The sequence below is a fragment of the Pseudophryne corroboree genome, chromosome 6, assembly GCF_028390025.1.
Source record: "Pseudophryne corroboree isolate aPseCor3 chromosome 6, aPseCor3.hap2, whole genome shotgun sequence".
NCBI classification, from domain to species: domain Eukaryota; kingdom Metazoa; phylum Chordata; class Amphibia; order Anura; family Myobatrachidae; genus Pseudophryne; species Pseudophryne corroboree.
Genome location: NC_086449.1, coordinates 356,424,537 through 356,452,138, shown reverse-complemented (window position 1 = coordinate 356,452,138; position 27,602 = coordinate 356,424,537). Strand labels below are relative to the sequence as shown.

Sequence of the window (27,602 nt, the reverse complement as noted above, 5' to 3'; positions counted from 1 at the left end):
TATACACCTTATACAGATGAATACACTCTAAAACCCTTGCAGGAAAGTGAAGACACAACACTGATTTGTAGTTGAAACCACAGGGTTCTAAGGCCACAGTGAATTATTCCAAAAGGTAAAACAGTAGAAATCATACACTACAGGCTAACAAGATAAATCTAAACAGAATAATGGCTACAGAGAATGTACATACGTGAGAATGTTCGCAAGTGCAACCCGGCCGGTCCTCCGCTGGTCATACAGATAGCGTTCAGAATCTTCTGACCGGCCAGGCAACAATGGGCTTTTTATACACAACATGCATACACAATACAATGGTCACTGTAATCTCATTGTCCATTGGACACAGGGATGTGTCTTTACATTACAGAAGAGGTCATAGGTGGATTTGAATAGGTGGGCGATGTCTTTCCCCAACTGCTCTTGTGGGTGGTATCCTCTGGATTCCCGCCGCATACATAATATACAGTAAATACAGTTAATATCTATATTCTACTTCTGTACATAACTATATGCAGGAACATGCGATCTTTCTCTAACTAACACCGGAATGTTACCCCTAAAATACCCTACAGCTGGATACTAGACATCACCTTCTAACCTGAGTCTGATCCTTCCTATCATGCAAAGGCGAATCCCTTAGTCCTGGAACTGTTTAAACTGTTGATACTCGCTGATGCGGTCTAGGGGAACTATATCTAAAATGTACACTATTTGGGTTAAATATGTAATGTTCTATTAACCCTCTATGCGTTCACAAACTCTACCGTAAATGCGCATACCTTGCGCTAAGGCGCATGACCGTGGAAAGCTACTTTATGCAAATTGCGGATATATGCACGCACGGCAGACAGAGTGCATGCGCAGTGGGCATGTGCATGGGGTTAGTACATGGGGCATGCATTACAATATTTTTCGACTTTGACACCACACATTATACTCTGCGAGGTACATACATAAATTCTATATCATTGACTAGTGCTCTCAATCCTCGTAGTCAGCACTGTCAATGAAGTATAATAATCTATTATCAAAAAAATATATATATTGTGTCTCACTGTTGGTACATTCCACCTTTAATTACAGTGATCACAATTAAATAGATATATAGATATCTTCAACTTAAATGATATGCGCTTAGTATGAATGTATTTTTATTCCCTGGTGTGTCAGATGTATTTCTTTATAACACACCTAATTGTTACAGGGAGATGATAAATAATTGTGAGAAATTGTTCTAGGGGATCCACTGCACTATAATCGCAGCTTTAAGTTAGAATAGATAAATTGACACACCGAAATAATTCCTCAATATTCAGAGTAGTACAATGATTAAATTCTCTCTGGAGACTTGGTTATTTTAGTAACAGATATGTTGCAATTGTTTCTGTGTAGAGTCTGCAGGTTAGTGGGTGTCTCTAATGGTTACTAAGTATCAGTATCCTGCCATTTGTCCTCAAGTTGTTACACAATTATATACACTGTGTTCTGAGCAGCTGCCTGCAGCTGATTGCTGGGTGATGATAATAAGAATTTCCTATTCAAGAGCAGGACATTTCAACTTTATACTTCTATGTAATAGTGTCTTATAGTATTAGATTCGATCCACTATAACCAGCTGCCTATGGCTAAATACTCAGTGTCCTTTTAGGAGAGAGCAAATGGTTATTACTATATATAGTGTCATTTGCAGAGTATCCCCCGCAGCTGCATGTGATTCATTACTGGATGTGATCGGTGCTGCTCTTTTGTTTAACTAGAGAGAGCCATGACTTCATACCTTATCGTATTATCACTGCTATATGCTTTACAGGTACAACATGGACACCTCAATACTGTGTTAGGCACCGTATTCCACTATGCTGCTAGGATTACTGTTTGGCTAGTTGCCTATGCTGCCGAATATTCTGCACCCCTCTACACTATAAGTACATTTGAACTCATTCACATTCGAACATTTACACATATAATTAGCATGCACGCATGATTTCCACTCTAATACAGCGTGAATCGCTGACGCGCGTTTCACAGACTCGCGTCTGCGATTCACGCTGTATTAGAGTGGAAATCATGCGTGCATGCTAATTATATGTGTCAGTGGCGTGCGGTGAGGTCAGAGGCTGGTGAGGCACTACAGCCATAATGTCCGCCGAATCCTGCCGATGACCCCTACCGCCGCCGAGTCAATGCCTGCTACTGCCTCTGAGCCGATGCCTGCTGCCACCGCCAATGGCTTACAAACTCGCCCACCATCAACTGACCCAGCCCTCCGCCACTAATTTGCATCTCAATCCGATGCCGCCAATGCCCGCTGCCTGCCTGCTCATCATACTTGTGATATATTGTACATTTTTATAGAAAAAAAATAAAATTAGGGTTTGGGAAGGGAGTGGGAGGAGGACATGAATGCAATTTTGTTGTCCAGGGCTTCCATTAACTTAATGGAGAAGGGTCTGAATGGGTTAAAAAATTTAAAAAAAAAATGCGTGAGGTCCCCCTTCCTAAATATAACCAGCCTCGGGCTCTTTGAGCCAGTCCTGGTTGTTTAAATACTGGGAAAAAATTGGACAGGGGTTCCCTGTATTTAGACAACCAGCACCGGGCTCTTAGACCGGTCCTAGTTCCAAAAATACGGGGGACAAAAGATGTAGGGGTCCCCCGTATTTTTAAAACCAGCACCGGGCTCCACTAGCCAGGGACATAATGCCACAGCCGGGGGACACATTTATGTAGGTCCCTGCGGCCGTGGCATTACCCCCCCAACTAGTCACCACTGGCCGGGGTTCCCTGGAGGAGTGGGGACCCCCTAAAATCAAGAGGCCCCCCCCCCCTCCAGGCACCCAAGGGCCAGGGGTGAAGCTCGAGGCTGTCCCCTGCACCCCTGGGCGGTGGGTGCCGGGCTGATAGCCATAAGTGTGTATAAAAAAGAATATTGTTTTTTGTTGTGGAACTACAAGGCCAGCAAGCCTCCCCCGCTTGCTGGTGCTTGGAGAACCTCAAGTACCAGCATGCGGGGAAATAATGGGCCAGCTGGTACCTGTAGTTCTACAACAACAAAAATACCCAAATAAAAACACAACACACACACAGTGAAAGTAAAAATTTATTAAAACACACTTACACACTCACACATACTTACCTACATTCCACGCCGATCACGTCCACTTGTCCATGTAGAATCCAATAGGTGGTTCCTGTAAAAGTGAAAGAGAGATTACTTACCTACATCCCACGCCGGTCACGTCCACTTGTTCAGTAGAATCCAATAGGGCCGGTACCTGTAAAAATGAAAATTATACTTACAAACAAAGTAATCCACAGGAGGAGAGAGAGAAATTAATGAATATTATACACTCGCTGACGCGGGAGGACGTTAGCATAGACAGGGGAGAGTGCTGCTGCTAGCTGGGATGATGGAGCAGGCTCCCCCAATAGTTGTGAGCCTAGTAGCTGTACCCCTAGTAGCTTTGCCCCCTGTAGCAGTGCCCCCAGTAGCAGTGCCACGAGTCGTTGTGACCCCTGTAGTTGTGCCCCCAGCCGCTGTGCCCTTTGTAGCTGTGCCCCCTGTAGCTTTGCCCCTTGTGGCTGTGCCCCCAGTAGTTGTGACCCCTGTAGCTGTGCCCGTTGTAGCTGTGCCCCTTGTAGCAGTGCCCTGAGTAATTGTGCCCCCAGTCGCTGTGACCCCTGTAGCTTTGCCCCCAGTTGCTGTGCCCCCAGTAGTTGTGACCCCAGTCGATGTGCCCCTTGTAGCTTTGCACCCAATAGCTGTGCCCCCTAGCTGTGTCCCGAGTAGTTGTGCCCCCAGTCGCTGTGCCCCCAGTCGCTGTGCCCCCAGTCGCTGTGCCCCCAGTCGCTGTGCCCCCTGTAGCTTTGCCCCCAGTAGCTGTGACCCCAGTCGCTGTGCACCCTGTAGCTTTGCCCCCAGTAGCTATGCCCCCAGTAGCTGTGACCCCTGTAATTGTGCCCCCAGTTGCTGTGCCCCTTGCAGTTGTGCCCCTCAGTTGCTGTGCCCCTTGTAGTTGTGCCCCCCAGTTGCTGTGCCCCTTGTAGTTGTGACCCACAGTTGCTGTGCCCCTTGTAGTTGTGCCCCCCAGTTGCTGTGCCCCTTGTAGTTGTGCCCCTTTTTCTGTGCCCCTGTTGCTGTGCCCCTTATAGTTGTGCCCCTGTTGCTGTGCCCCTTGTAGTTGTGCCCCTTGTAGTTGTGCTCTTTTGCTTTGCTACTTGTAGTTGTGCCCCTTTTGCTGTGCCCCTTATAGTTGTGCCCCTGTTGCTGTGCCCCTTTTGCTGTGCCCCTTATAGTTGTGCCCCTTGTAGTTGTGCCCCTTTTGCTGTGCCCCTTATATTTGCGCCCCTGTTGCTGTGCCCCTTGTAGTTGTGCCCCTTTTGCTGTGCCCCTTATAGTTGTGCCACTTAGTTGTGCCCCTTTTGGTGTGCCCCTTATAGTTGTGCCTTTGCTGTGCCCCTTATAGTTGTGCCCCTTTTGCTGTGCCCCTTATAGTTGTGCCCCTTATAGTTGTGCCTCTTTTGCTGTGCCCCTTATAGTTGTGCCCCTTTTGCTGTGCCCCTGTTGCTCTGCCCCTTATAGTTGTGCCCCTGTTGCTGTGCTCCTTATAGTTGTGCCCCTTTTGCTGTGCCCCTTATAGTTGTGCCCCTTTTGCTGTGCCCCTTATAGTTGTGCCTCTTTTGCTGTGCCCCTTATAGTTGTGCCCCTTATAGTTGTGCCCCTTTTGCTGTGCCCCTTATAGTTGTGCCTCTTTTGCTGTGCCCCTTATAGTTGTGCCCCTTTTGCTGTGCCCCTGTTGCTCTGCCCCTTATAGTTGTGCCCCTGTTGCTGTGCCCCCCAGTTGCTGAACCCCTGTTGCTCTGCCCCCAACACACACATAAAAAAAAACAAAAAAACACACACACATACTTACCGCTCCAGCAGCGCAGCTCCATTAGCGCTGTCCTCCGTCTCCGTCCGCCGGCTCATCTCTGCTGTATTATGGGAGAGACGTCATGACTCATGACGTCTCTCCCATAGTAGCGCCGCTCAGCGGCGCTGGCTGCAGCGGGCGCCCACACAGCCCACGGCGCACGCTGCAGCCGGGAAGGGGGCTCGCTAGTGATTGGACAGTGGATCCAGCACTGGATCCGCTGGGCCAATCACATCTGGGGCACTGACAGGGGAGTGCATTCATCGGGGCTGAATGCAGGGCCGGTGCTAGGGTGTTCGGCGCCCCCCTGCAAACTATAAATTTGCGCCCTCCCATATTCCTTTGGCGCGCGCCGGGAAAAGGGGTGTGGTCTCACAAGTAAGGGGCATGGCCACACAATAGTACCCCCATTTAAAATTACGCCACAATGTAGCACAATCTTATTAATCTTATACGTAATGCCCCACCTGTAGTAGTAGCGTCCTTATATGTAATGCACCCCAGAAACAGTAGCATACTTATACATAATGCCCCCCAGTAGTAGTAGTGTCCTTATACATAATGCCCCCCAGTAGTAGTAGTGTCCTTATACATAATGCCCCCCCAGTAGTAGTAGCATCCTTACACATAATCCCCCCCAGTAGTAGTAGCATCCTTATACATAATGCCCCCCCCCCCGTAGTAGTAGTGTCCTTATACATAATGCCCCCCAGTAGTAGTAGCGTCCTTATACGTAGTGCACCCCCAGTAGTAGATGCGTCCTTATACGTAATACCCCCCCAGTAGTAGAAGCGTCCTTATACGTAGTGCACCCCCAGTAGTAGAAGCGTCCTTATACGTAATTCCCCCCTAGAAGTAGTAGCGTCCTTATACGTAATGCCCCCCCAGTAGTAGCAGTGTCCTTATACGTAGTGCACCCCCAGTAGTAGTAGTGTCCTTATACGTAGTGCACCCCCAGTAGTAGTAGCGTCCTTATACGTAATGTCCCCCCAGTAGTAGTAGCGTCCTTATACGTAATGCCCTCCGAGTAGTAGTAGCGTTCTTATACGTAATGCGCCCCCAGTAGTAGTACTGTCCTTATACATAATGCTCCGCACAGTAGTAGCATCCTTATACGTAATGCCCTCCCCCCAGTAGTAGCATTGTTATACGTAATGCCCTGCCAGTAATAGTAGCGTCCTTATACATAATGCCCCCAAGTAGTAGTATCGTCCTTATACGTAATGCCCCCCCCCCCAGTAGTAGTAGCGTCCTTATACGTAGTGCACCCCAGTAGTAGTAAGGTCCTTATACGTAATGCCCCCCCCAGTAGTAGTAGCGTACTTATACGTAATGCCCCCCCCCAGTAGTAGTAGCGTTCTTACATGTAATGCCTCCCCCAGTAGTAGCGTCGTTATACGTAATGCCCCCCCAGTAGTAGCGTCCATAAAGCGCGTGCACAGACATACCTCACACACACACAATTCACACATATATACACACACACACATACACACTCACCGTATACACACACACACACTTCTCTCTCACCCTCCACTTACCTAAGCCAGTCTCCCTCTGTACAGCAGCCTGGTCCGTGTAGCCCCGCCCCTTCTGGCCCGTTTAGCCACGCCCCTTCCGTCCCGTGTAGCTCCGCCCCCTTCTGTCCCGTACTCGGCGCTGTCACACAGCACAGGTGAGGTGAGGTGAGGTGAGGGGAGGGAGGAGGCTTTTCGTGAAGAAGGTGCCCGCTGCCAGTGCCTGTCATACAGTGACAGACACAGCACTGGCAGCAGCAGCAGCAGGAGGGGGGACAGGACTGCGCAGCAGGGAAGGGATGCAGAGCAGGGGAAGCGCCTATCCGTCCCAGCGCCTCCCTGCACTGCATCCCTTCGCTGAGCGGGTAGCGCCGGGCCTGGCTGAATGCATGCCCCTGTCATTGCGGCACCAGTATAGGTGCCGCTTCCCCATTCATTTTCAATGGGCTTTCACCTCTCCCGCTGCCTCCCACCCTCACAAGCAGCCACAGGGGGGGGGGAGGGGGGGAAAATTATTAAAATAATGAAAAAAGATATTTATAACAGACTGTGTTATAAATATCTTCTTTTTATTATTTTAATCATTATGACAGGGGAGGCACTGCCTCCCCTGACTGCACGTCCCTGATATGTGTAAATGTTCGAATGTGAATGAGTTCAAAATGTACTTATAGTGTAGAGGGGTGCAGAATATTCGGCAGCATAGGCAACTAGCCAAACAGTAATCCTAGCAGCATAGTGGAATACGGTGCCTAACACAGTATTGAGGTGTCCATGTTGTACCTGTAAAGCATATAGCAGTGATAATACGATAAGGTATGAAGTCATGGCTCTCTCTAGTTAAACAAAAGAGCAGCACCGATCACATCCAGTAATGAATCACATGCAGCTGCGGGGGATACTCTGCAAATGACACTATATATAGTAATAACCATTTGCTCTCTCCTAAAAGGACACTGAGTATTTAGCCATAGGCAGCTGGTTATAGTGGATCGAATCTAATACTATAAGACACTATTACATAGAAGTATAAAGTTGAAATTTCCTGCTCTTGAATAGGAAATTCTTATTATCATCACCCAGCAATCAGCTGCAGGCAGCTGCTCAGAACACAGTGTATATAATTGTGTAACAACTTGAGGACAAATGGCAGGATACTGATACTTAGTAACCATTAGAGACACCCACTAACCTGCAGACTCTACACAGAAACAATTGCAACATATCTGTTACTAAAATAACCAAGTCTCCAGAGAGAATTTAATCCATGTACTACTCTGAATATTGAGGAATTATTTCGGTGTGTCAATTTATCTATTCTAACTTAAAGCTGCGATTATAGTGCAGTGGATCCCCTAGAACAATTTCTCACAATTATTTATCATCTCCCTGTAACAATTAGGTGTGTTATAAAGAAATACATCTGACACACCAGGGAATAAAAATACATTCATACTAAGTGCATATCATTTAAGTTGAAGATATCTATATATCTATTTAATTGTGATCACTGTAATTAAAGGTGGAATGTACCAACAGTGAGACACAATATATATATTTTTTTGATAATAGATTATTATACTTCATTGACAGTGCTGACTACGAGGATTGAGAGCACTAGTCAATGATATAGAATTTATGTATGTACCTCGCAGAGTATAATGTGTGGGTATGTGCGAGAGGGGATCACCAGCCAGCAGCTATTAAAATTTCAAAGTGACTGAATGTGTTAATATAGACACATTGAAAATTCCTTGTGACAGTCATAAACTCGCAGACTCTATACAGAAACAATTGCAACACATTGGTTATAAGAAAAACCGAGTCTCCAGAGAGATTCTAATCTATGTACTACTCCAAATATTGAGGAAATATTTCAGTGTGTCAACTTATCTATTCTAACATAAAGCTGCGAATATAGTGCAGTGGATCCCCTTTTACCATTTCTCATAATTAATCAGCATTTCCCTGTAATAAGTGGGTGTGTTATAAAGAAATACATCTGGCACACCAGGGAACAAAGATATATTTATAATAAGAGAAAGTCACTTAAGCTGAAGATATCTATTTATCTATTTATGATCACTGTAATTAAAGGTGGAATGTACCAACAGTGAGACATAATATTTTTCTTGATAATAGAATATCACAATTCAGTGACAGTGCTGACTACGAGGATTGAGAGCACTAGTCAATGATACAGAATTCACGTATGTACCCCGCAAAGCATAATATGTGGGCATGTGCGATTGGGGATCACTAGCCAGCAGCTATTAAAATCTTTAAGTGATTGAATGTGTTAATATAGATACATCGAAAAATTCCCTGTGAGAAATAATATTTTATAATACAGTGGAGAGTTTGGTCAAAGGTAACTGGTATAAGAAGAGACCAATAATAATACGGACATTGAGATAAGTCTTTATTCACATACCATCTGACAATACACATAAAATTTCTAGAGGTCATGGTACCCATCATTTAAATAGAAAAGCAGTGCACGACACTCTGAATACAGCGTGTGTTTTTAATGAATATATGTTACACTTTGTCTTGTCATTATATGTTGGTTTTAATATTTCACAGTTACAGGTCTCTTAAATAAATTAGATTAAAAGTTATATTTTATGAAGTTGTTTATTTCTTTTTGTGCGCCATTTGAGACCAATTCTTTCCTTCTTCTAGTAAACAACTTTTGAACCATAACTGTTCAAATCTCCCCCTTTCCATTTGAAAAAAACTGGCTTAGATTCAAGATGGGCGATTTCAAGATGGCACCCATGTTCGGTGCATACCCTAAAAGATAGCCCACCTCACCCATACCTTACTAGAGTATTCAGTTTTCCCATTTCCTGCACAGTTTTTGAAACAAAAGGGTGTACTATGACTTTTGAATCACCCTGTATATGTAACGTATACACAGTAGAGCACCTTATACACATAATGCCACACATTAGTAATGCATTTATACACATAATATGACACAGTAATGCCCCTTACACATATGACAAACATTATTAATGTCCTTATAAACATAATGCGTCGTACACATTATGCCAACCTTTATTAATGCCCTTATACACATAATGTCCCTTTCACATATGCCGCACATTATTAGTGCACTTATACACACAATGACACACATAGTGCCCTTTACACATTTTCCGCACATTATTAATGCATTTATACACATGACACACATACATCCCCTTACACATATGCCGAACACTACTGCATAACCAATCCAGCCACACACATCACTCACATGGCCACTAACACTGTGACCTCTGCCACAGCTTGGATACAGATGTGTCCTCATACATCTTGCCTCAATATGCCATGCAGCAGGAGATGCCTGGCATGAGTCAGATGGCAGGCCTACTAATGTTGGGCACCTTTTTTTGATTAAAATGCGTATTATTTGCTATGTGGCTAGGATACACAAGCAGCTTCTGTTGATTAAAATGATATACAGCATGCCTATATTCTGTTTGCGACTGTGACTGTATCTGCATACAAAATGCTACATTACAGTGATTTCCAGGAATACACTGCAACGTAGCATTTCATATGCAGATACAGCCGCAGTCACATACAGAATATTTTAATCAGCAGAAGCTGCTTGTGCCCCCAGGGATACCAAATGCCCTAGGGTATTTGCCTGGTTTGCCTATGCGTAGGGCCAGCTCTGTTCTCTGTTCACGTAAACTCTGCAGTTCAGGTCTAGCACTTCCAGCTGGATACAAACACTGCTGTAATCAGAAGGGGTGTGGTTCATCAAATCGACAGTATCTAGGTCGACAATGTTTAGGTCGACCACTATAGGTCGACAGTCACTAGGTCGACATGGATGGAAGGTCGACAGGGTTTCTAGGTCGACATGTGCTAGGTCGACAGGTCTAAAGGTCGACATGAGGATTTTTTTTAATTTGGTGTCGTTTTCACTTCGCTCGCCATGCTTCGGGCATGGTGCCTTCGCTACCACAGATTACCGTTACAATCGTAGTCCACGTGGTTCGTTAAGTATAAGAATTAAAAAAAAAGAAAAAAAATGTGAAAAACTCATGTCGACCTTTAGACCTGTCGACCTAGCACCTGTCGACCTAGAAACCCTGTCGACCTTCCATCCATGTCAACCTAGTGACTGTCGACCTATAGTGGTCGACCTAAACATTGTCGACCTAGATACTGTCGATCTTCAGACCGGATCCCAATCAGAAGTCTGTAGGCTTTACAGACAGAGAACTTACAGGTGCACAATCAGCAGCTAGCATTAGAGACACATGCTACAGCTTGTATGCAGATGAGACCTCAAAGGACATTCTGGAAGACTGTAGAGCAGATGGCAGAGGTAAGTCATAAAGCCAAGTAGACAGGATTGTGACAACTACTCTGTCTGCACATTTTAAAGCATTTATAGAGCAGATACACAGACAAATGGAGATCAAATGGAGATCCAATTTTTTTTTATATAAGTAAGTTATATCACAATCTCAGTTAGGCATTCCAGAATTAAAGGTGTTATATGACGTGTAATAAACCTAGCTGTACAATATGGGGGGGGGTGTCATTCCGAGATGATCATAGCTGTGCTAAATTTAGCACAGCTACGATCATTCACACTGACATGCGGGGGGGATGCCCAGCACAGAGCTATCCCGCCCCGCATGTCAGTGCAGCCCCCCCCCCCCCCCCCCCCCCAGAAGTGCAAAGGCATCGCAGCTCCCGACCAGTGCAGCATTAGAGTGCTGGCCGGGAGCTACTCATCTCTCCCTGGCCCGCAGCAGCTGTGTGTGGCGTCACGCAGCTGCTGCGGCCCGCCCCCGTTCGGTCCAGCCATGCCTGCATTGGCCGGACCACGCCCACAAAATGGCAACCAAACGGCGCCGTTCTGCCCCCCCACCCCCTGCCCAGCGACTGCGTCTGCCTGTCAATCAGGCAGAGTCGATCATAGCGGCCGTCCGGTATGCGCCGGCGCACTGCGGTGCTGGCGCATGTGCAGTTCTGACTGTACGTTTTTTAATGTTTTATAACTTGTTTCTATGTTTGATTCACACTTGTCTGATTGTCTTTCTTCAGGGACACTGATGCGGTGCCCGTACGGACGCTCCAGCGGTCTCCATGGTAACTCCCCTGTTCACCTGGCGCACCCGGCACGTCATCATCCAGCGATGTGGAAGACAGCAGAGCGGGCTGGCTGGCAGTGGAGCCGCTGAACAGGTGAGTATGTTCAGGTTAATTGGATGTTTTGGCATATATGTATGTTTAGTAATGCACTTTCTAATACTGCTGTTTGGCCCTGAGGACGGGGGATCCACCCCAAAACATGTCGGCCACTCTGGTCAATTAAATGTCTACGCTACATGCACTTGTATGAGTTTGCTTGAGTGCCGCCTCCACGCACGCCTTGTATAGTGACCGTTATCTATCTATCTATCTATCTATCTATCTATCTATCTATCTATCTATCTATCTATCTATCTATCTATCTATCTATCGCTATTTATGTAAGATAGGCAGGCAGACAGACAGAAATGAGATAGATAAGAGATAATGAAAGCACTAAGTCCCTGCCTGTGGAATGTGGATGATCTTCCGGGAGAGCAGAGTAAGGATGGCCATCAATGATTCAAAATCATCTATGGTCTATGGGGGTCATTCTGAGTTGATCGCTAGCTGCTTTCGTTCGCTGCGCAGCAATCAGGCAAAAAAAGGCACTTCTGCGCATGCGTATGCGGCGCAATGCGCACGCGTATCGTACTATTGCTACGAACGATGTAGTTTCACACAAGGTCTAGCAAAGCTTTTCAGTTGCACTGCTGGCCGCAGAGTGATTGACAGGAAGAGGGCGTTTCTGGGTGTCAACTGACCGTTTTCGTGGAATGTGTTTGAAAAAACGCAGGCGTGCCAGGAAAAAAGCAGGCGTGGCTGGGCAAATGCAGGGCGTGTTCGTGACGTCAAAACAGGAACTGAATAGTCTGAAGTGATCGCAAGCGCTGAGTAGGTCTGAAGGTACTCTGAAACTGCACAAAATTATTTTGTAGCCGCTCTGCAATCCTTTCATTCGCACTTCTGCTAAGCTAAAATACACTCCCAGTGGGAGGCGGCATAGCATTTGCATGGCTGCTAAAAACTGCTAGCGAGCGATCAACTCGGAATGACCACCTATAGCCGATGTAGAATAGTTTTCCCATCAATGAGAGAGAACCAGATACCACTGAATATTTTTTTTTTCAAGGTGTTGGGAAACTGAGCTTAGCTCCGCCCCCAACACTTCTGCAGAGCTCCACCCCGGGGTCTCATTGACCCACGGAATATTGAATTGTAAAGCAGGGGTGACTATCGCTGGGTGAAATCATAGATGGTTCCCTTGCAGATGGTTTCACACCATTGATGTTACCTATCAATGGTACAATCGATGGTGACCATCAATGGGTAACCCACCGATGGCCATCCCTAGAGCAGAGTCAGATTATCTAGATTCTAGATGCAGTGTCCCCACTCTGAAGTGCTGAAGGAAGCTGGATAGTGCTTCCTCTGCAGGGCCAGCTCCAGGCACATTCCAATAGAGTGGCCGAACAGGACACCACACTCTTAATGGGCGCCGCTACTCTCGCTGCCATATTGGAGCCTGGAGCCAGCAGCAGCGTCTGTCCCGTGCCCCCCTAGCAGAGGCTGTGATGACGAGGGGGAGTGCTGTGGGCCGGCCTAAGCTAAACTATGTGCGCGCTGAAAGCGAAACTATGTGCACACTGTGCAGCGCCGGCGCCGCACAGCGCACACATAGTTTCTATTTGGCCCGCCCACAGCACTCTCCCTCATTGTCACAGCCACTGCTAGGAGGCGGGCTGCGGGACAGACACTGCTGCTGTCCCTTCTCGTGCACACTGGCTCTAGAACAGACTCCTGAGCACCCACTCAAAGTAAGCCCTGCATTAAGGGCATTTATTTTTTTCTCATATGGTGTATCTGGCACTTGGGGCAGATCATGTGTATCTGACACTATGGGTGCATATAATGTGTATCTGACACTATGGGCGCATACCATGTGTATCTTATACTGTGGGGGCATATCATGTGTATTTGGCACCGTGGGGGAATATCATGTGTATCTGGCACCGTGGGGGGAATATTGTGTATCTGGCACTGCTGGGGGGCATAACATGTGTATCTGGCACTGCTGGGGGGCATATCATGTGTATCTGGCACTGCTGGGGGGCATATCATGTGTATCTGGCACTGCTGGGGGTGCATATCATGTGTATCTGGCACTGCTGGGGGGCATATCATATGTATATGGCACTGCTGGGGGGGCATATCATGTGTATCTGGCACTGCTTGGGGGTCATATAATGTGTATATGGCACTGCTGGGGGGCATATCATGTGTATCTGGCACTGCTTGGGGGTCATATAATGTGTATATGGCACTGCTGGGGGGTATATCATGTGTATCTGGCACATGTTGGAGGACATATAACATGTGGGCATATCATGTGTATCTAGCACTGCTGGGGGGCATATCATGTGTATCTGGCACTGCTGGGGGGCATATAATGTGTATCTGGCACTGCTGGGGGGGCATATCATGTGTATCTGGCACTGCTGGAGGGCATATTATGTGGGCATATCAGGTGTATTTGGCACTGCAGGGGGACATATCATGTGTATCTGACACTGCTGGGGGTCATATCATGTCTATCTGGCACTGCCCTACTGGGGTCATTATGTGTATCTGGCACTATACTAGAGACATTATGTGTAGGGAACACTACTGTGGCTGCTATGTGTAAGGCTGCTAATTGTGTGTGTAGAGGGGGTGTTTAAAATATATTTATAGTTTGATAATATGAAGTTGCGAGGCCACACCCACTTTTCCAGGAGCACGCGCGCATGGGGTGGAGGGGTCCCCTTCAAAATTTTCTCGCTCAGGGTGCTAGTAGGCCTGGAGCCGGCCTTGTTCCTCTGGGTCCTAACCATTGCAGTGTTAAGAGCTTTGTGGTGCTGAAGGCAGCAGCCAAGCAGAATCGTCCCTGCAAAGGCTGGAGCATGAGAGCAGGGACAGAGCATTGTGGCTGGGGGTCCCCCTTAGACACTAGAGCCCGGGGGTACTTACCCCCTGTTGCACCCCCCTAATCCGGCTCTGTAGCCACCAGCCTGTAATGTAAATAGGACTCAGGGAGGTTGTACTGCCTGTATTTATGTGTATAAGTGTGTGGCTATGCATATGTGTGCGACCGTATGAATGTGCTACTACAGTATGTATGTGTATATATGCAGCGCCGTAACAGTGCTTTACAGCGCCATGTGCCAGCCATGCCCCAGAGAGCAGGGCATCATGCTGAGAAGGCATGTCGACCAGCAGTGGCATAACTAGAAATTTTTCTCCCACAAGCAAAAAAAGTTTCTGCTCCCCCTGTCATTGCCATTTAAAAAGTAAAGATTTTGTGTAGCCTCAAGGGACGTGCACTGAAAGTGGGGTAGATGTAACATGTGCAGAGAGATTAGATTTGGGTGGGGTGTGTTCAAACTGAAATCTAAATTGCAGTGTAAAATAAAGCAGCCAGTATTTACCCTGCACCAGGGGCGTCAGAACATTTAAGAGCTGGGGGGCAAGATAGATCCTCATTTGGCGCCTCCTGGGGGGCGGAGCCACCGGCGAGGAGGATACGGTACTATGGGGACAAAATGGAGGCGGCACCATGGTGGGGAGGAGGTGGGAAGAGAGAGGGAGACTGTCAGGGAAAGAAAGAGGGAGGGAAAAAGAGACTAGGGGGGACATTTACTAAGCAGTGATAAGAGTAGAAAAAGTGAGCCAGTGGAGAAGTTGCCCATGGCAACCAATCAGCACTGAAGTAACATCTATAATTTGCATACTATAAAATTATACAGAGCTGCTGATTGGTTGATGGATCAAGTTCTCCACTGGCTCACTTCTCCGCTCTTATCACTGCTTAGTAAGTGTCCCCCTATGAGTCTAATTTAGATCTGATCGCAGCAGCAAATTTGTTAGCAGTTGGGCAAAACCATGTGCACTGCAGGGGGGACAGATATAACATGTGCAGAGAGAGTTAGATTTTGGTGGGGTGTATTCAAACTGAAATCTAAATTGTAGTGTAAAAATAAAGCAGCCAGTATTTACCCTGCACAGAAACAATATAACCCCCCAAATCTAACTCTCTCTGCAAATGTTATATCTGCCCCCCCCTGCAGTGCACATGGTTTTGCCCAAATGCTAACAAACTTGCTGCTGCGATCAACTCAGAATTACCCCCTGTGTGCACTGCAGGTGTGGCAGACAGAGTTAGATTTGGGTGGGTTATTTTGTTTCTGTGCAGAGTAAATACTGGCTGCTTTATGTTTACACTGCAATTTAGATTTCAGATTGAACACACCCCATCCAAATCTAACTCTCTCTGCTGATGTTATATCTGCCTCCCCTGCAGTGCACATAGGGGGTCATTCCAAGTTGATCGCACGCTGCCGATTTTCGCAGCGCAGCGATCAGGTAAAAAAATGGCTAAACTGCATATGCACTGCAATGCGCACGCGCGACGTACGGGTACATACAGCATCGTTGCTGTGCAATGCTTCTAGCGACGAATCCATTCACACAGCCGATCGTAAGGAGATTGACAGGAAGAGGGCGTTTGTAGGTGTCAAGTGACCGTTTTCTGGGAGTGGTAGGGAAAACGCAGGCATGACCAAGCGTTTGCAGGGCGGGAATCTGACGTCAATTCCGGGACCTCCAACGCTAGTATCTGAAGTCCCCTGTGTCAGGAATGTTATTAATAAATGAAAGTCGAATTTTCAGTAAAAATTTATTTAAATAGAAACAACTCTACATCTAATGGAAATCTTCTTTCCTGCAGTTGGCCAAATGTAAATAAATAAATAAGCAATGATATAGAAAGCTGCAACTTAATACAATACAGCCACAATGCTAATTAATTAATTATAAGGGGACTATTTATATTAAATGTTTGCATGATATTGCCTAAAAACAGCCATATTTTGGGGGGTATCCACAAATATTTAGGATACCCCAGATGTATTATGGAGGGATTGCAGCAGATATCTCTGATATCTGTCGCGGTCCCCCCATTAGTGTCTGCAAATGTAGTCCTATAGACAGGGCTTAAAGTGGTCCTTGGGAGGTGGTGGAACTCCCTCGTCACCTACTCTGTCCCATACCCCAATTAGGTGTAGCAGAGCTAGGGCCAGTGCTAGAGTTTTCGGCATCCACTTGCAAACTATAAATTTGATTCCTACCTCCCATACCTTATAAAGGGACAGGGCGTGCTGAAGGCACATATTGCAAAAAGGGGTGTGGTCTCCCAAGAAAGGGGCATGGTAACACAATAGTACACCCAATTCAAATTACGCCACATAGTAGCACAATCCTATTCTCATTACACCGCAAGTAGTGCCCCTGATTCATAGTACACCACATAGTAATGCCCCTTATTCATGTTACGACACTCAGTAGTGCCACTGGTTCACAATATCCACAATAGTGCCCCTTATACACAATAGTGATAGTGCCCCTTACACATAATGCCCACAGTAATAATGTGCATATATACATAATGCTTACAGTAGCAGTGCCCCTTACAAATAATGCCCACAGTAGTAGTTGTGTACTTATACACACAATGTGTACAGTAGTGCTGAATATACACATAATGCCTACAGTAGTAGTGTCCCTTACACATCTGTGCTTGTCTCTCCAGCAACTCACCACCTGTGTCCCTCAAGCAGATGCATGCCCTGTGTCCCTCCAGCAGCTTCCCCACCTCTCTGTGTCCCTCCAGCCCCCTCTCACCTTGTCTTCAGCATGCACAGCGCATGCTCCTCCTCGTGGCTCTCATTTTAGCGGAGGTTACTGCATGACATAACATACGCCGTGCCAGAAAGGGAAGCTACTGGGACCTGAGGAGGGAATGAACGTTATCCAACACACACATTGTGTGTAAGTACCAGGAAGGGTTCCATGAAGCTGTCAGGATCTGAGGAAGGGGGAGGTGGCTGCACCTTGTCAGTGACACTAGCGCCACCTGCATCTTCTACTGATGTGGGTGGCAGGGTGGGCTTTCCTGATGGAATTACTCTGCAGGGCCATGATGGAGGTGGATCTAGTATCCCCTACCATTACAGGTGGTGGAACTCAGTTCCACCCCGTTCCCACCCACTTTAACCCCTGCCCATAGGTTTCTGTGGGAGTTGTTGTGCTGCTGGATTAACCAAGCTTTTGGACCGGATAGGTAACACCATCTTCAGATATAGGGCCTAATTCAGACCTCATCGCCGTCCACACAGAGTGAAAAACCAATTTGCTATCCCTAATGCACACTGAGTGAAAAATAACACTACAGATAATACAGATATATTGGGTGCATATATCTGCAGATATAGGGTTAAGCCCCCCAGGCCGAACGGCAAGGCGTCTCTGTGAGAGTGAAAAACCGCCCCATGCAAGTCTGCATACGCTGTGCAAGAAGCATTGCAAACGCTGGTCAGCTGCAAATACGTTCGCACCTCACTCACCATCTAATTATTTTCCAGTCTGTGCGTACCCCATGACTTACTCCTACAGTGCAATAGAATCAATCTGATCGGGCCAGAGCTGACGTCACACACCCTCCCTGAAAACGCTTGGGAACACCTGGGTTTTTTCTCACACTCCCAGATTACCACTCCCAAACGTCCGTTTCCTGTCAATCAACCTGCATTCGCCTAGCAATAAAAAAACGCAGGATTTTTTCAAGGTTTGGCCTCGTGCCTGCACATTACGATCCCTACGGATGTGCAGTTGTTTGATAATCGGCTGCCTTGCGATTTTGCACAACAGCAATCAGGTACTATTTTGCAAAATGTTATGGAGAGAAGTCCTCCGCTCCCCTTTCTGTTGGCCCCACAGGGTGCGCAGAGGAACTGAACCAGGGTGTGATAGTGTTACGCTAGCACACTGTTTTCAGATCTTCGCCAGGCTAACCTGTTATTGGAGCCCATCTCCCAGCAAGATGTTTTTAGTAAATTTGCATGAAAATATTCATTGTCACATTGCAAAAAATACTTATCACATCTGAATTAAATATGTGGATTGTGAGGAATATGCCCCTTATAGAGGGATTAAAAACAGAATCATAATTGTGTATATTTACACCAGCTGCGAATTACCTGCAAGAGATAAGCCTGCTAAGAAGGAATGCATACAGTATGGATTATTTTTTGGGTTGTTTTTTATGATGGAATCTTTGCATGTACTCAGGGGTGTATCTAGGGGTCTGAGCGCCCCTGGAAAAGTAAGGAACTGGCACCCACCACCTCCCCCACCCAGGGACACAGAGCGGGGAGTTACAGATAGGCTGAGGTAATGGACACTGAGAGGGAATTACGGGGAGGGTGCGAACAGGGACACTGAGAGGGAATTACAGGAGTGTATGGGCACGGTCACTGAGGGGGCAGTTACAGGGATGGTGCGGGCAGAAACACTGAGGAGGAATTACAAGAAGGATGCGGACAGGGACACCGAGGGGATATATGGACACATACATACAGTTAAAAAACCCTCTCTAGGTGTTATGGCACTACATGTCCCAGCAAATCCAGTTGACAAGGTGTGTGGGACTTGTAGTCTCAACACAGCTGGACAGGCAGACACTGGTCTTGATACCTCTCCATACAGAGCTCTTTGTAACCTGTTATCCAGACTGCCAGTATAGACCATGCAGTGCAGCTACGGTACCGCAGAAAATGTACAGGTATGCTCATGCTGCACTGCTGACTGGTGCTGATTGTAGTGGCTGGTGTTTGGTGACAGACCGCGTGGGACCAATGAGAAGGGGAGCGGATGAGGAAGAGGAAGTGCCTCGTCCCTCCCCATATCTGGAAGTGCCCCGCTCCCCGGCTATATTCATCATCATTGTGACTGTGGTCACAGAGAGTGTCAGAGTGCAATACGCTTCTGAGAGTCCGGCAGTGGATGAGCACTGCTAAGCGATGTACTCAGTGAGAACTACTGTCATTCTACCCTGGCGTGGGTGGCACTGCCTGGCGGCACCCCCACCCCCCTTGGCCGGCGCCCCTGGCAAGTGCCATCCTGGCCATTAGGAAGATATACCCCTGCATGTACTCACAGAATGCACAATGAGTTAGTCTACCTGAGGACCAAACTGATTATTTTTAGAGAAAAAAGGTATTTTTTAGACATGATTGTCTATTTACCATGTAAGTTATGTGTTTCTGTGAAGCAATGCTTTCTATGGATGCGCACTTTACAAACTATAATAATGAAACCTTGTGCAAAACCGTTGATATTGGTTATCTAGTGTTTACTGATAAACGTCTGGTCTGTTACACCCAGATATATCTGCAAACCAAAGATCTACACAGCATCTGTTACACCCAGATCTATTCGGTGGTAAAGACACAACTAGGACCTACCCCTGATGAGCAACCATCTGATTCCCATACCCCTCTAGCTACAGTATTTTCTCTCTGTCCCCCTACTGCTCCCTCCCTCTGCCCCATGCTCTGTGCATTACTGGCCACTATTATGAATGCCACACCTTTTCTGTCTGACCCTAGTACGCAGACAGAACATTGCTGACCAAGAGATTGTGCAGTCACTTTCACAGCCCAGGCTGCTGCTGTGACAACTAATGTAAGTATGATAAACCATGACAAATAACACTGTGATAAGATATTAATGTACGAGTCTCTGTTTCTCTCTCTCTCTCTCTCTCTCTCTCTCTCTCTCTCTCTCTCTCTCTCTCTCTTTCTCTCCCTCCCTCTCTAGCCCTCTAATTTTTTACTACTAGATAATCATTTGTCATTGGTTGGCAATGTTGGGAAAACTTTAAAAAAATATTCAAGACAATGAACTGTCACTGAATCTATGCATTGTGTGCACATGTGATTGTCAGTTTACCTAGCTTGTTATGTTCTGTTCCTTGTCAAAACAGAGAGAAATGTTGTTGACATGACACAATCTACTTTTTAAGTGAAATGTGGCATAAACTAGGAGGATATCATTGGGGAAGTAGGAAGTGAAAGGGTTTTTATTGGATCTTTGCAGCCTGGATGCTGATAGTAAATTTCTATTATTAGTGTGAGGTGTTTTTTTTTTACATTTAACTACTAAGCAAACTATTGATGTTTTATATTTATGGACATATTTTATAACGAGTGATATTCTTGTTATCACTCGTTACTAATCTTAAATGGTGTTCCAACCAATCAGCTCCTAACTGTCATTGTTCGTTTGTTATTAACCTGCCCTTTAATAACAAAGTTCAAAATTAAGAAAGTAATTTTTTAATGTTTATTAACATTTATTATATAGTGCCTGCATATTTCATTGTGCTTTCCATTTGGAACCACAGTATAAGAACAAGGCTGGCTATTAACAGACTGAAAGGTAAGATGGTCCCACTATCACATTTTTATTTTTTATTAATTAACAGTTATTTATATCGTTCATACATGTACCACAGCGCTTTTACAGAAAATAATTCACTCAATCAGCCCCAGTGCAGTTTCATACCTCCCAACATGACCCTTCCCAGGGGTGGTATTCATGTGACTGCCGGTCAGCTGACCGACAGTCACATGACCTCCTCCACCAGCCCGACGGGTCACCGTTCCGATGGTCGGCATCCACGACACCCATAGAGTGGGAATAGAACCCGTGGCGACCGCAGGTCGCCACCGAGCCCGCAGCGTGGCGAGCGCAGCGAGCCCGCAAGGGGCTTGCTGCACTCGCCCCTCCCCGCCGGGATCCCGGCGTCGGTATGCTGCCGGGATCCCGGCGTCGGTAAGCTGACCGGCGGTCAGGAGACCGCCGGTCAGCCGTACTACACCCCTTCCCAGGAGGGACAAATCGCTCTGTTCCCGGACTTCCCTCATAATTTATGATTGCAATCACCTTTGTTTAACAGGTAAATGGATAAGAAAGGTGTTTCAGCACAGGTGATGCCAATCATACATTAATAGTTTATAATATATATTCTCTGCCATGCGTGCATACACACATACATACATCCTAGTGTTCATTTTTTGTCAGCAGCCATTTAACCTACCCAGTGTCGGACTGGGGCATGTAGGGCCCACCGGGGGAATGGAATGCAGTGGTAGGGGCCCATGTTAGGGGTGTGGATAGTCTGCAGACGGGGTGTGGCCTGACACTACATTGGTTTGACTAACCATTAGAGAGTGCAACGTCTGGGCCTCTTCATAAATATATACAGTAAATTCAGCTGCTGCATGCTTAGATAATGTACCAGATTAATAACCGCAATGCACTGTAGAAAATACACCATAGTCCAATATAAGGTAACATATGTATTATGTATAATTCAAGTGCACAGTCTGAAACCTGATCCTTAGAGCAGAAGGTGGGCCCCCAGGCAGTAGGGCCCACCGGTGGTTTCCCCTGTACCCCTGTGTGCCAGTCCAAGCCTGACCCTACCTGTATAGAAGTGTGAGAGGGAACCCATGCTAGCATGGGGAGAGCATACAAACTCTGCACAGATTGACCATGACAAGGTATTGAACTTGTGCCCTCAGTGCTGTGAGGCACTAATGCTAACCACTGCCAACCCTGCAGATCTTTCAATCTATATATAGTAAGATTATAAATGTTTATTTATAGGTGCCACAGATTCCGTAACGATGGACATCAATATAACATTAACAAATCCCTGACTGCTTGCTATAGCTTACTGTACAAGTATAGTTTTATTCTGCTAAGGAATAACATTTAAAATGAAGGGCTACGTTGGATCATTAAAGGTACATTACACTTGCCTACTTCAGGACACTCACAAATTAGGGAAGCCTCCTAGATTGTAACCTTAGTGCAGTAGTTGTGGCAGGGCCATGATGATTATCACATCATCATGGCCCTGCCGCAACTACTCATGACATTATGATACCTGCACTACACACCTGGACCTCCCCACTGGGATAGCCCAGAAAGAAAAGTCCAAAATATCAGCAAAAATGAGGTATGAGGCACAGTAACCACTTTATTTGTGTTGTGCGCAGGAAAGTAAATGTAAAAATACTGTGTTCTATGTTCTGTCTTTCAACTAAGAAATTGTATGAAACATTGAGTTAGTTTACACATAGAGGACTATTCATTATCCCTTAATTTCTACAAAATTAGGTGAAAACGAACCTACTTTGATAGAAATTAAGAATTGGCGCCATATATTACAAAGGTTCAGTAATACAGGAGATATAAGGGGTAATTCAGGGTGGATCAATGCAGGGGCAGTGATCACAGTCTGAATTCCTTTGTGGAGTGCGCACACGCAGCGGGAGCACTGCGCGTGCACCCCCCCCCCCCCCCCCCGGGAGCCCACTGAGATGCTAAAAGCATCTCAGGGCTGCGATCATGTCTGGCTGATTGACAGGCAGAGGCGGTTGTGGGGCGGAAGGGGGCATGCCAACGGCGTTAGAATGTCGGTGGCGGGGTGCGGTCCGGACAAGGCAGGCATGTCCAGACCATTGCGAGGATGGGCCGCAGCAGCTGCATGAAATCACATGCAGCCATTGCTATCCGGGAAGCAGCGGGTAGGCCCCTGCCAGCGGGCAGGAGCTGCGCAGGCAGGGAGCTACTCACCGGGTGAGTAGCTGTGCGATGCTTTTGCACCATTGCAGCGGGGTAGGGCCTGACATGTGGGGCGGACTAGCCCTGTGCTGGGCGCCCCCCCTCATGTCAGAGAAACTGATCGTAGATGTGCTACATTTAGCACATCTATGATCAGATCTGAATTAGGCCCATAGAGAGCAGCTGTAATTGGTCCTCAGTGATCTCATATTTTCCACCTCCCTCTTCTGTCTACCTCCATTTTTAATAAGTGTCTTATTAAAAAGTAAAATACTTCTATCTATGTACATAATGGGAGCTATACAAATTGATGTAGAGGAACAGGTCTCATCAGGAGTCAGAAATGACAAACTGGCCTCTATGAGGAAGTATATCGGAAACACAGGAAATGGTACTGATAACAGAAATGTACATTTTCCTGCAGTTAATGCCATTTGTTTGAGGAAGTTGTAACTTTTCATAAATAACGTACACAGTGCCCAGGTTCAGATGGGTAACATCAACAAATGCATGAGCTATCGGTAACCTCTTTCTCTTGTAATCTTTATTTTTTTACATTTTTGTCCTGATAGCAGGTGTTTGGCGTGTGGTTATGCGATTAGGGTAATGACAGCGCCCCTGCTATAGAATGCTGCAATTCAATGCATCTTACCAGTGCCGTAACTAGGCATTTTAGCGCTGTGTGCAAGAAATGACATTGGCGCCCCCCCATGCAAGATAGGGGCAGTGCGCGCCGTAGGCGCACAAAAAATATATAGGGGCGTGGCTTCATGGGGAAGGGGCGTGACCACAAAATAATAGCAATTCATACTACGGTGCACAGTAGTCTCCATTATTCAAATTACGCTGCACAGTAGCGCCACTACACCAGGTAGAGCCCCTTTTATACATTACAGCAGATAGCATCCCCCTTTTTACACATAACAGCAGACAGTCCCCTGTTTTACACATTGCGGCAGCCAGTCCCCCTTTTTACACATTGCGGCAGCCAGTCCCCCTTTTTACACATTGCAGCAGCCAGTCCCCCTTTTTACACATTGCAGCAGCCAGGCCCCCTTTTTACACATTGCAGCAGCCAGGCCCATTTTTTACACATTGCAGCAGCCAGGACCCCTTTTTACACATTACAGCAGACTGTCCCCCTTTTTACACACTGCGGCAGCCGGTCCTCCTTTTTACACATTGCGGCAGCCAGTCCCCCTTTTTACACATTGCGGCAGCCAGGACCCTTTTTACACATTGCGGCAGCCAGTCCCCCTTTTTACACATTGCGGCAGCCAGTCCCCCTTTTTACACATTGCGGCAGCCAGGCCCCCTTTTTACACATTGCGGCAGCCAGGCCCCCTTTTTACACATTGCAGCAGCCAGGCCCCCTTTTTACACATTGCGGCAGCCAGGACCTCTTTTTACACATTGCGGCAGCCAGGCCCCCTTTTTACACATTGCGGCAGCCAGGCCCCCTTTTTACACATTGCAGCAGCCAGGCCCCCTTTTTACACATTGCGGCAGCCAGGACCTCTTTTTACACATTGCGGCAGCCAGGCCCCCTTTTTACACATTGCGGCAGCCAGGCCCCCTTTTTACACATTGCGGCAGCCAGGCCCCCTTTTTACACATTGCAGCAGCCAGGCCCCCTTTTTACACATTGCGGCAGCCAGGCCCCCTTTTTACACATTGCGGCAGCTAGTCCCCCTTTTTACACATTGCGGCAGCCAGGACCCCTTTTTACACATTGCGGCAGCCAGTCCCCCTATTTACACATTGCAGCAGCCAGGCCCCCTTTTTACACATTGCGGCAGCCAGGACCCCTTTTTACACATTGCGGCAGCCAGTCCCCCTTTTTACACATTGCGGCAGCCAGGACCCCTTTTTACACATTGCGGCAGCCAGGACCCCTTTTTACACATTGCGGCAGCCAGTACCCCTTTTTACACATTATGGCAGACGGTGTCCCCCAGAGAGAGAGAGAGAGAGAGAGAGAGAGAGAGAGAGAGAGAGAGGGATACTTACCTTCTCCCCGCTGACAGGCTCCTCGTGCTGGCATCTCCCTCTGTGCAGGCATCGGACAAGGAGGAGGAGGGAGGGGGACTGGAGCCGCAGCAGCGCTATGTCATTGGTAGTAAGCGCCGCTGCAGCATCCCCCTCTCCTTCCGTATAGGCTGCCTGGCGCTGCTGTGGATGCTGGGATGGAGGAACCGCATCCCAGCATCCACAGCAGCGCCGGGCAGCTTATATGGATGGAGAGGGGGCTGCTGCAGCGGCGCTTACTACCAATGAAATAGCGCTGCTGCGGCTCCAGTCCCCCTCCCTCCTCCTCCTTCTCAGCTGCCTCCGGTGCTGCTCTCTACTCCAGCGCGGCTGCGGCGCACGGCGCGGACTTCAGAGGCGGCATGTAATGAGTCAATTTGACTCATTACATGCCACTGGCCGTGTGCCCTCAGGGCAACTGCGCTGTGTGCCAAGCCCACTTGGCACACACGTAGTTACGGCCCTGCATCTTACCATTTGCAGCTAATAGCGACATTACACGTCCTTCCCACCCACTTCACTGGGGAATTGGGTGGAACCTGAAAAAGTGTAGGCTAAGCATATCCAACCCTTGGCACTAATGCTAGATGGTGGCAATCGAGAATGTATTACGTGGCACACAGGGTCAGTCTCCTTCCTATTTTTGCTGTGTTGCTCCTCCTCCTTCTCTCACAGAGGAGACCTTGGGGGTAATTCAGAGTTGATCGCAGTAGCAAATTTGTTAGCAGTTGGGCAAAACCATGTGCACTGCAGGCATGGCAGATGTAACATGTGCAGAGAGACTTATATTCTGGGTGGTGTGTTCAATCTGAAATCTAAATTGCAGTGTAAAAATAAAGCAGCCAGTATTTACCCTGCACAGAAACAATATAACCCACCCAAATCTAACTCTCTCTGCAAATGTTATATCTGCCCCACCTGCAGTGCACATGGTTCTGACCAATAAATGTGCTGCTCCAATCAACTCTGAATTACCCCCCCTTGTCCTGCATGATAGATCCTCTCCAAACCAGAGAACACAAGTATGGCCAGCATATCCAACTGATAAAGCTAAATATTTACCTTGAACCTAAGCTATATACTAATACCGTGGAGCCGTAATGGCCGCTAAACCACGTGCACGTGCTACGCACTTTGTACGCTATTTGCGTACAAAGACCTCGCACATGGTACGCAAGTTACGTACACACACTGCGCTGGGTGTACGGAATACACTCAGCGAGCGCACACACAGTCAATAACCTTTTAAACCTTAACCACAGAATATGCTTATGCTGTAAACCTTAGTGCTGTAATACTACCACAATGTAACGCTGATTAACCCTGATAATATGAAAGCTGTTTGAGCGATTAAGACGCTCAGAAACCCTTTATACTAACTAGTGAAACACACACTCCTTGCTAAGGTTCCAACACCTTTATAGACGATATTTCTTATGTGAAAAGGGGAAAACAGATACAGTTCATACACTACAAACCTAACATTAATACCTAAGCAGAATAACTAAACAGAAATATACACTATAGCGAACGATCATAAACACAGATACATAGAATAAACACAAAGAGAATAAAATGGCAAAAACTTAAAGGTTAGCTAAAAAGAGAACAATTGCATACATACAGAGTAACGAAATGGCCACAGAGAACTTACACATGTGGGGATGAATCGCAAGCGCAGTCCTGGACCAGGGACCCAGCCTTCAGTGTGAAAACCTTGCAGAGTCTTGTGTGACCAAGCCTATTGCAAGCTATATTTATTTACTAACTCAAGACATACTACAATAGATATTGTGTGCTCTCTTTCCATTGGTTAGGGGGTGGGACATGTACTGCACCGGGGATCATTGGTTAGTTCAAGAAGTGGGCGATGGCTAGGACTTGTTAGTATTCTAAATTCCTCTTTGTCTGGTTATATTGAGGAAAGCTATTGTTTTGGATCTTCCAAACAAACTCTGTCTCTGGGCTTTGTTCACCCCACTGTCCCCTCCTTCAGTTGAGACAATTGACAACTCAGCCCTCATTATTCTGGAGAGAAACCTGGTCCTATTCATAAACAAAGGTGTAAGCCCTCTTCATAGAATCTCAAAGCTTAGTGTAAATAAGGCTATTGTATTCAGTCTGTGGGAAAGAAATGACTGAATTCCATTCACCTACCCTGCACTTATGTGTAATTTATTCGGAACACAATTAATCTTATTCTCTACCTCTGCGCATAACCACATCCAGGAACATACGAATCCCTCCCAACTATCATAGGCACAACACCCCTTCAATACCCCACAGCTGGACACCAAACACTACCCTTCAACCTTTGTCTGAGCCCTCCCAGCATGCAAAGAGGAATCTCTCTGTCCAAGAAGTTTTAAACTTACCATACTTGCTGACATTGTTAAGGGGAATATTAACTATAATATACGCTATTTGGGTTAAATATGTCATGATCGAGTCGCACGCTACAAGCTCACAAACTCCGCCGTATTTACACATCCCATGCGCACGAGACGCTGGAGCGTCCCTTACA

The 27,602-nt window shown here is 46.7% G+C and overlaps 2 protein-coding genes across 3 annotated transcripts in view; both read left to right on the top strand.

The window, feature by feature from the left end:
• Positions 1–20,854, top strand: part of LOC134932306 (guanylyl cyclase-activating protein 1-like) — a 236,832-nt gene extending 215,978 nt beyond the window's left edge. Inside the window, exons 5-7 of the mRNA XM_063926621.1 lie at positions 11,513–11,653; positions 20,023–20,098; positions 20,780–20,854. The gene's annotated coding sequence lies outside the window, so the exon portion shown is untranslated. The remainder of the gene's footprint in view (positions 1–11,512; positions 11,654–20,022; positions 20,099–20,779) is intronic.
• LOC134932305 (TRPM8 channel-associated factor homolog) overlaps positions 19,869–27,602 on the top strand; it is an 88,421-nt gene continuing 80,687 nt past the window's right edge. The window contains exons 1-2 of one of the 2 annotated variants that reach the window (XM_063926619.1): positions 19,869–20,098; positions 20,820–20,854. The gene's annotated coding sequence lies outside the window, so the exon portion shown is untranslated. The remainder of the gene's footprint in view (positions 20,099–20,819; positions 20,855–27,602) is intronic. The other variant, XM_063926620.1, reaches the window with a different exon arrangement.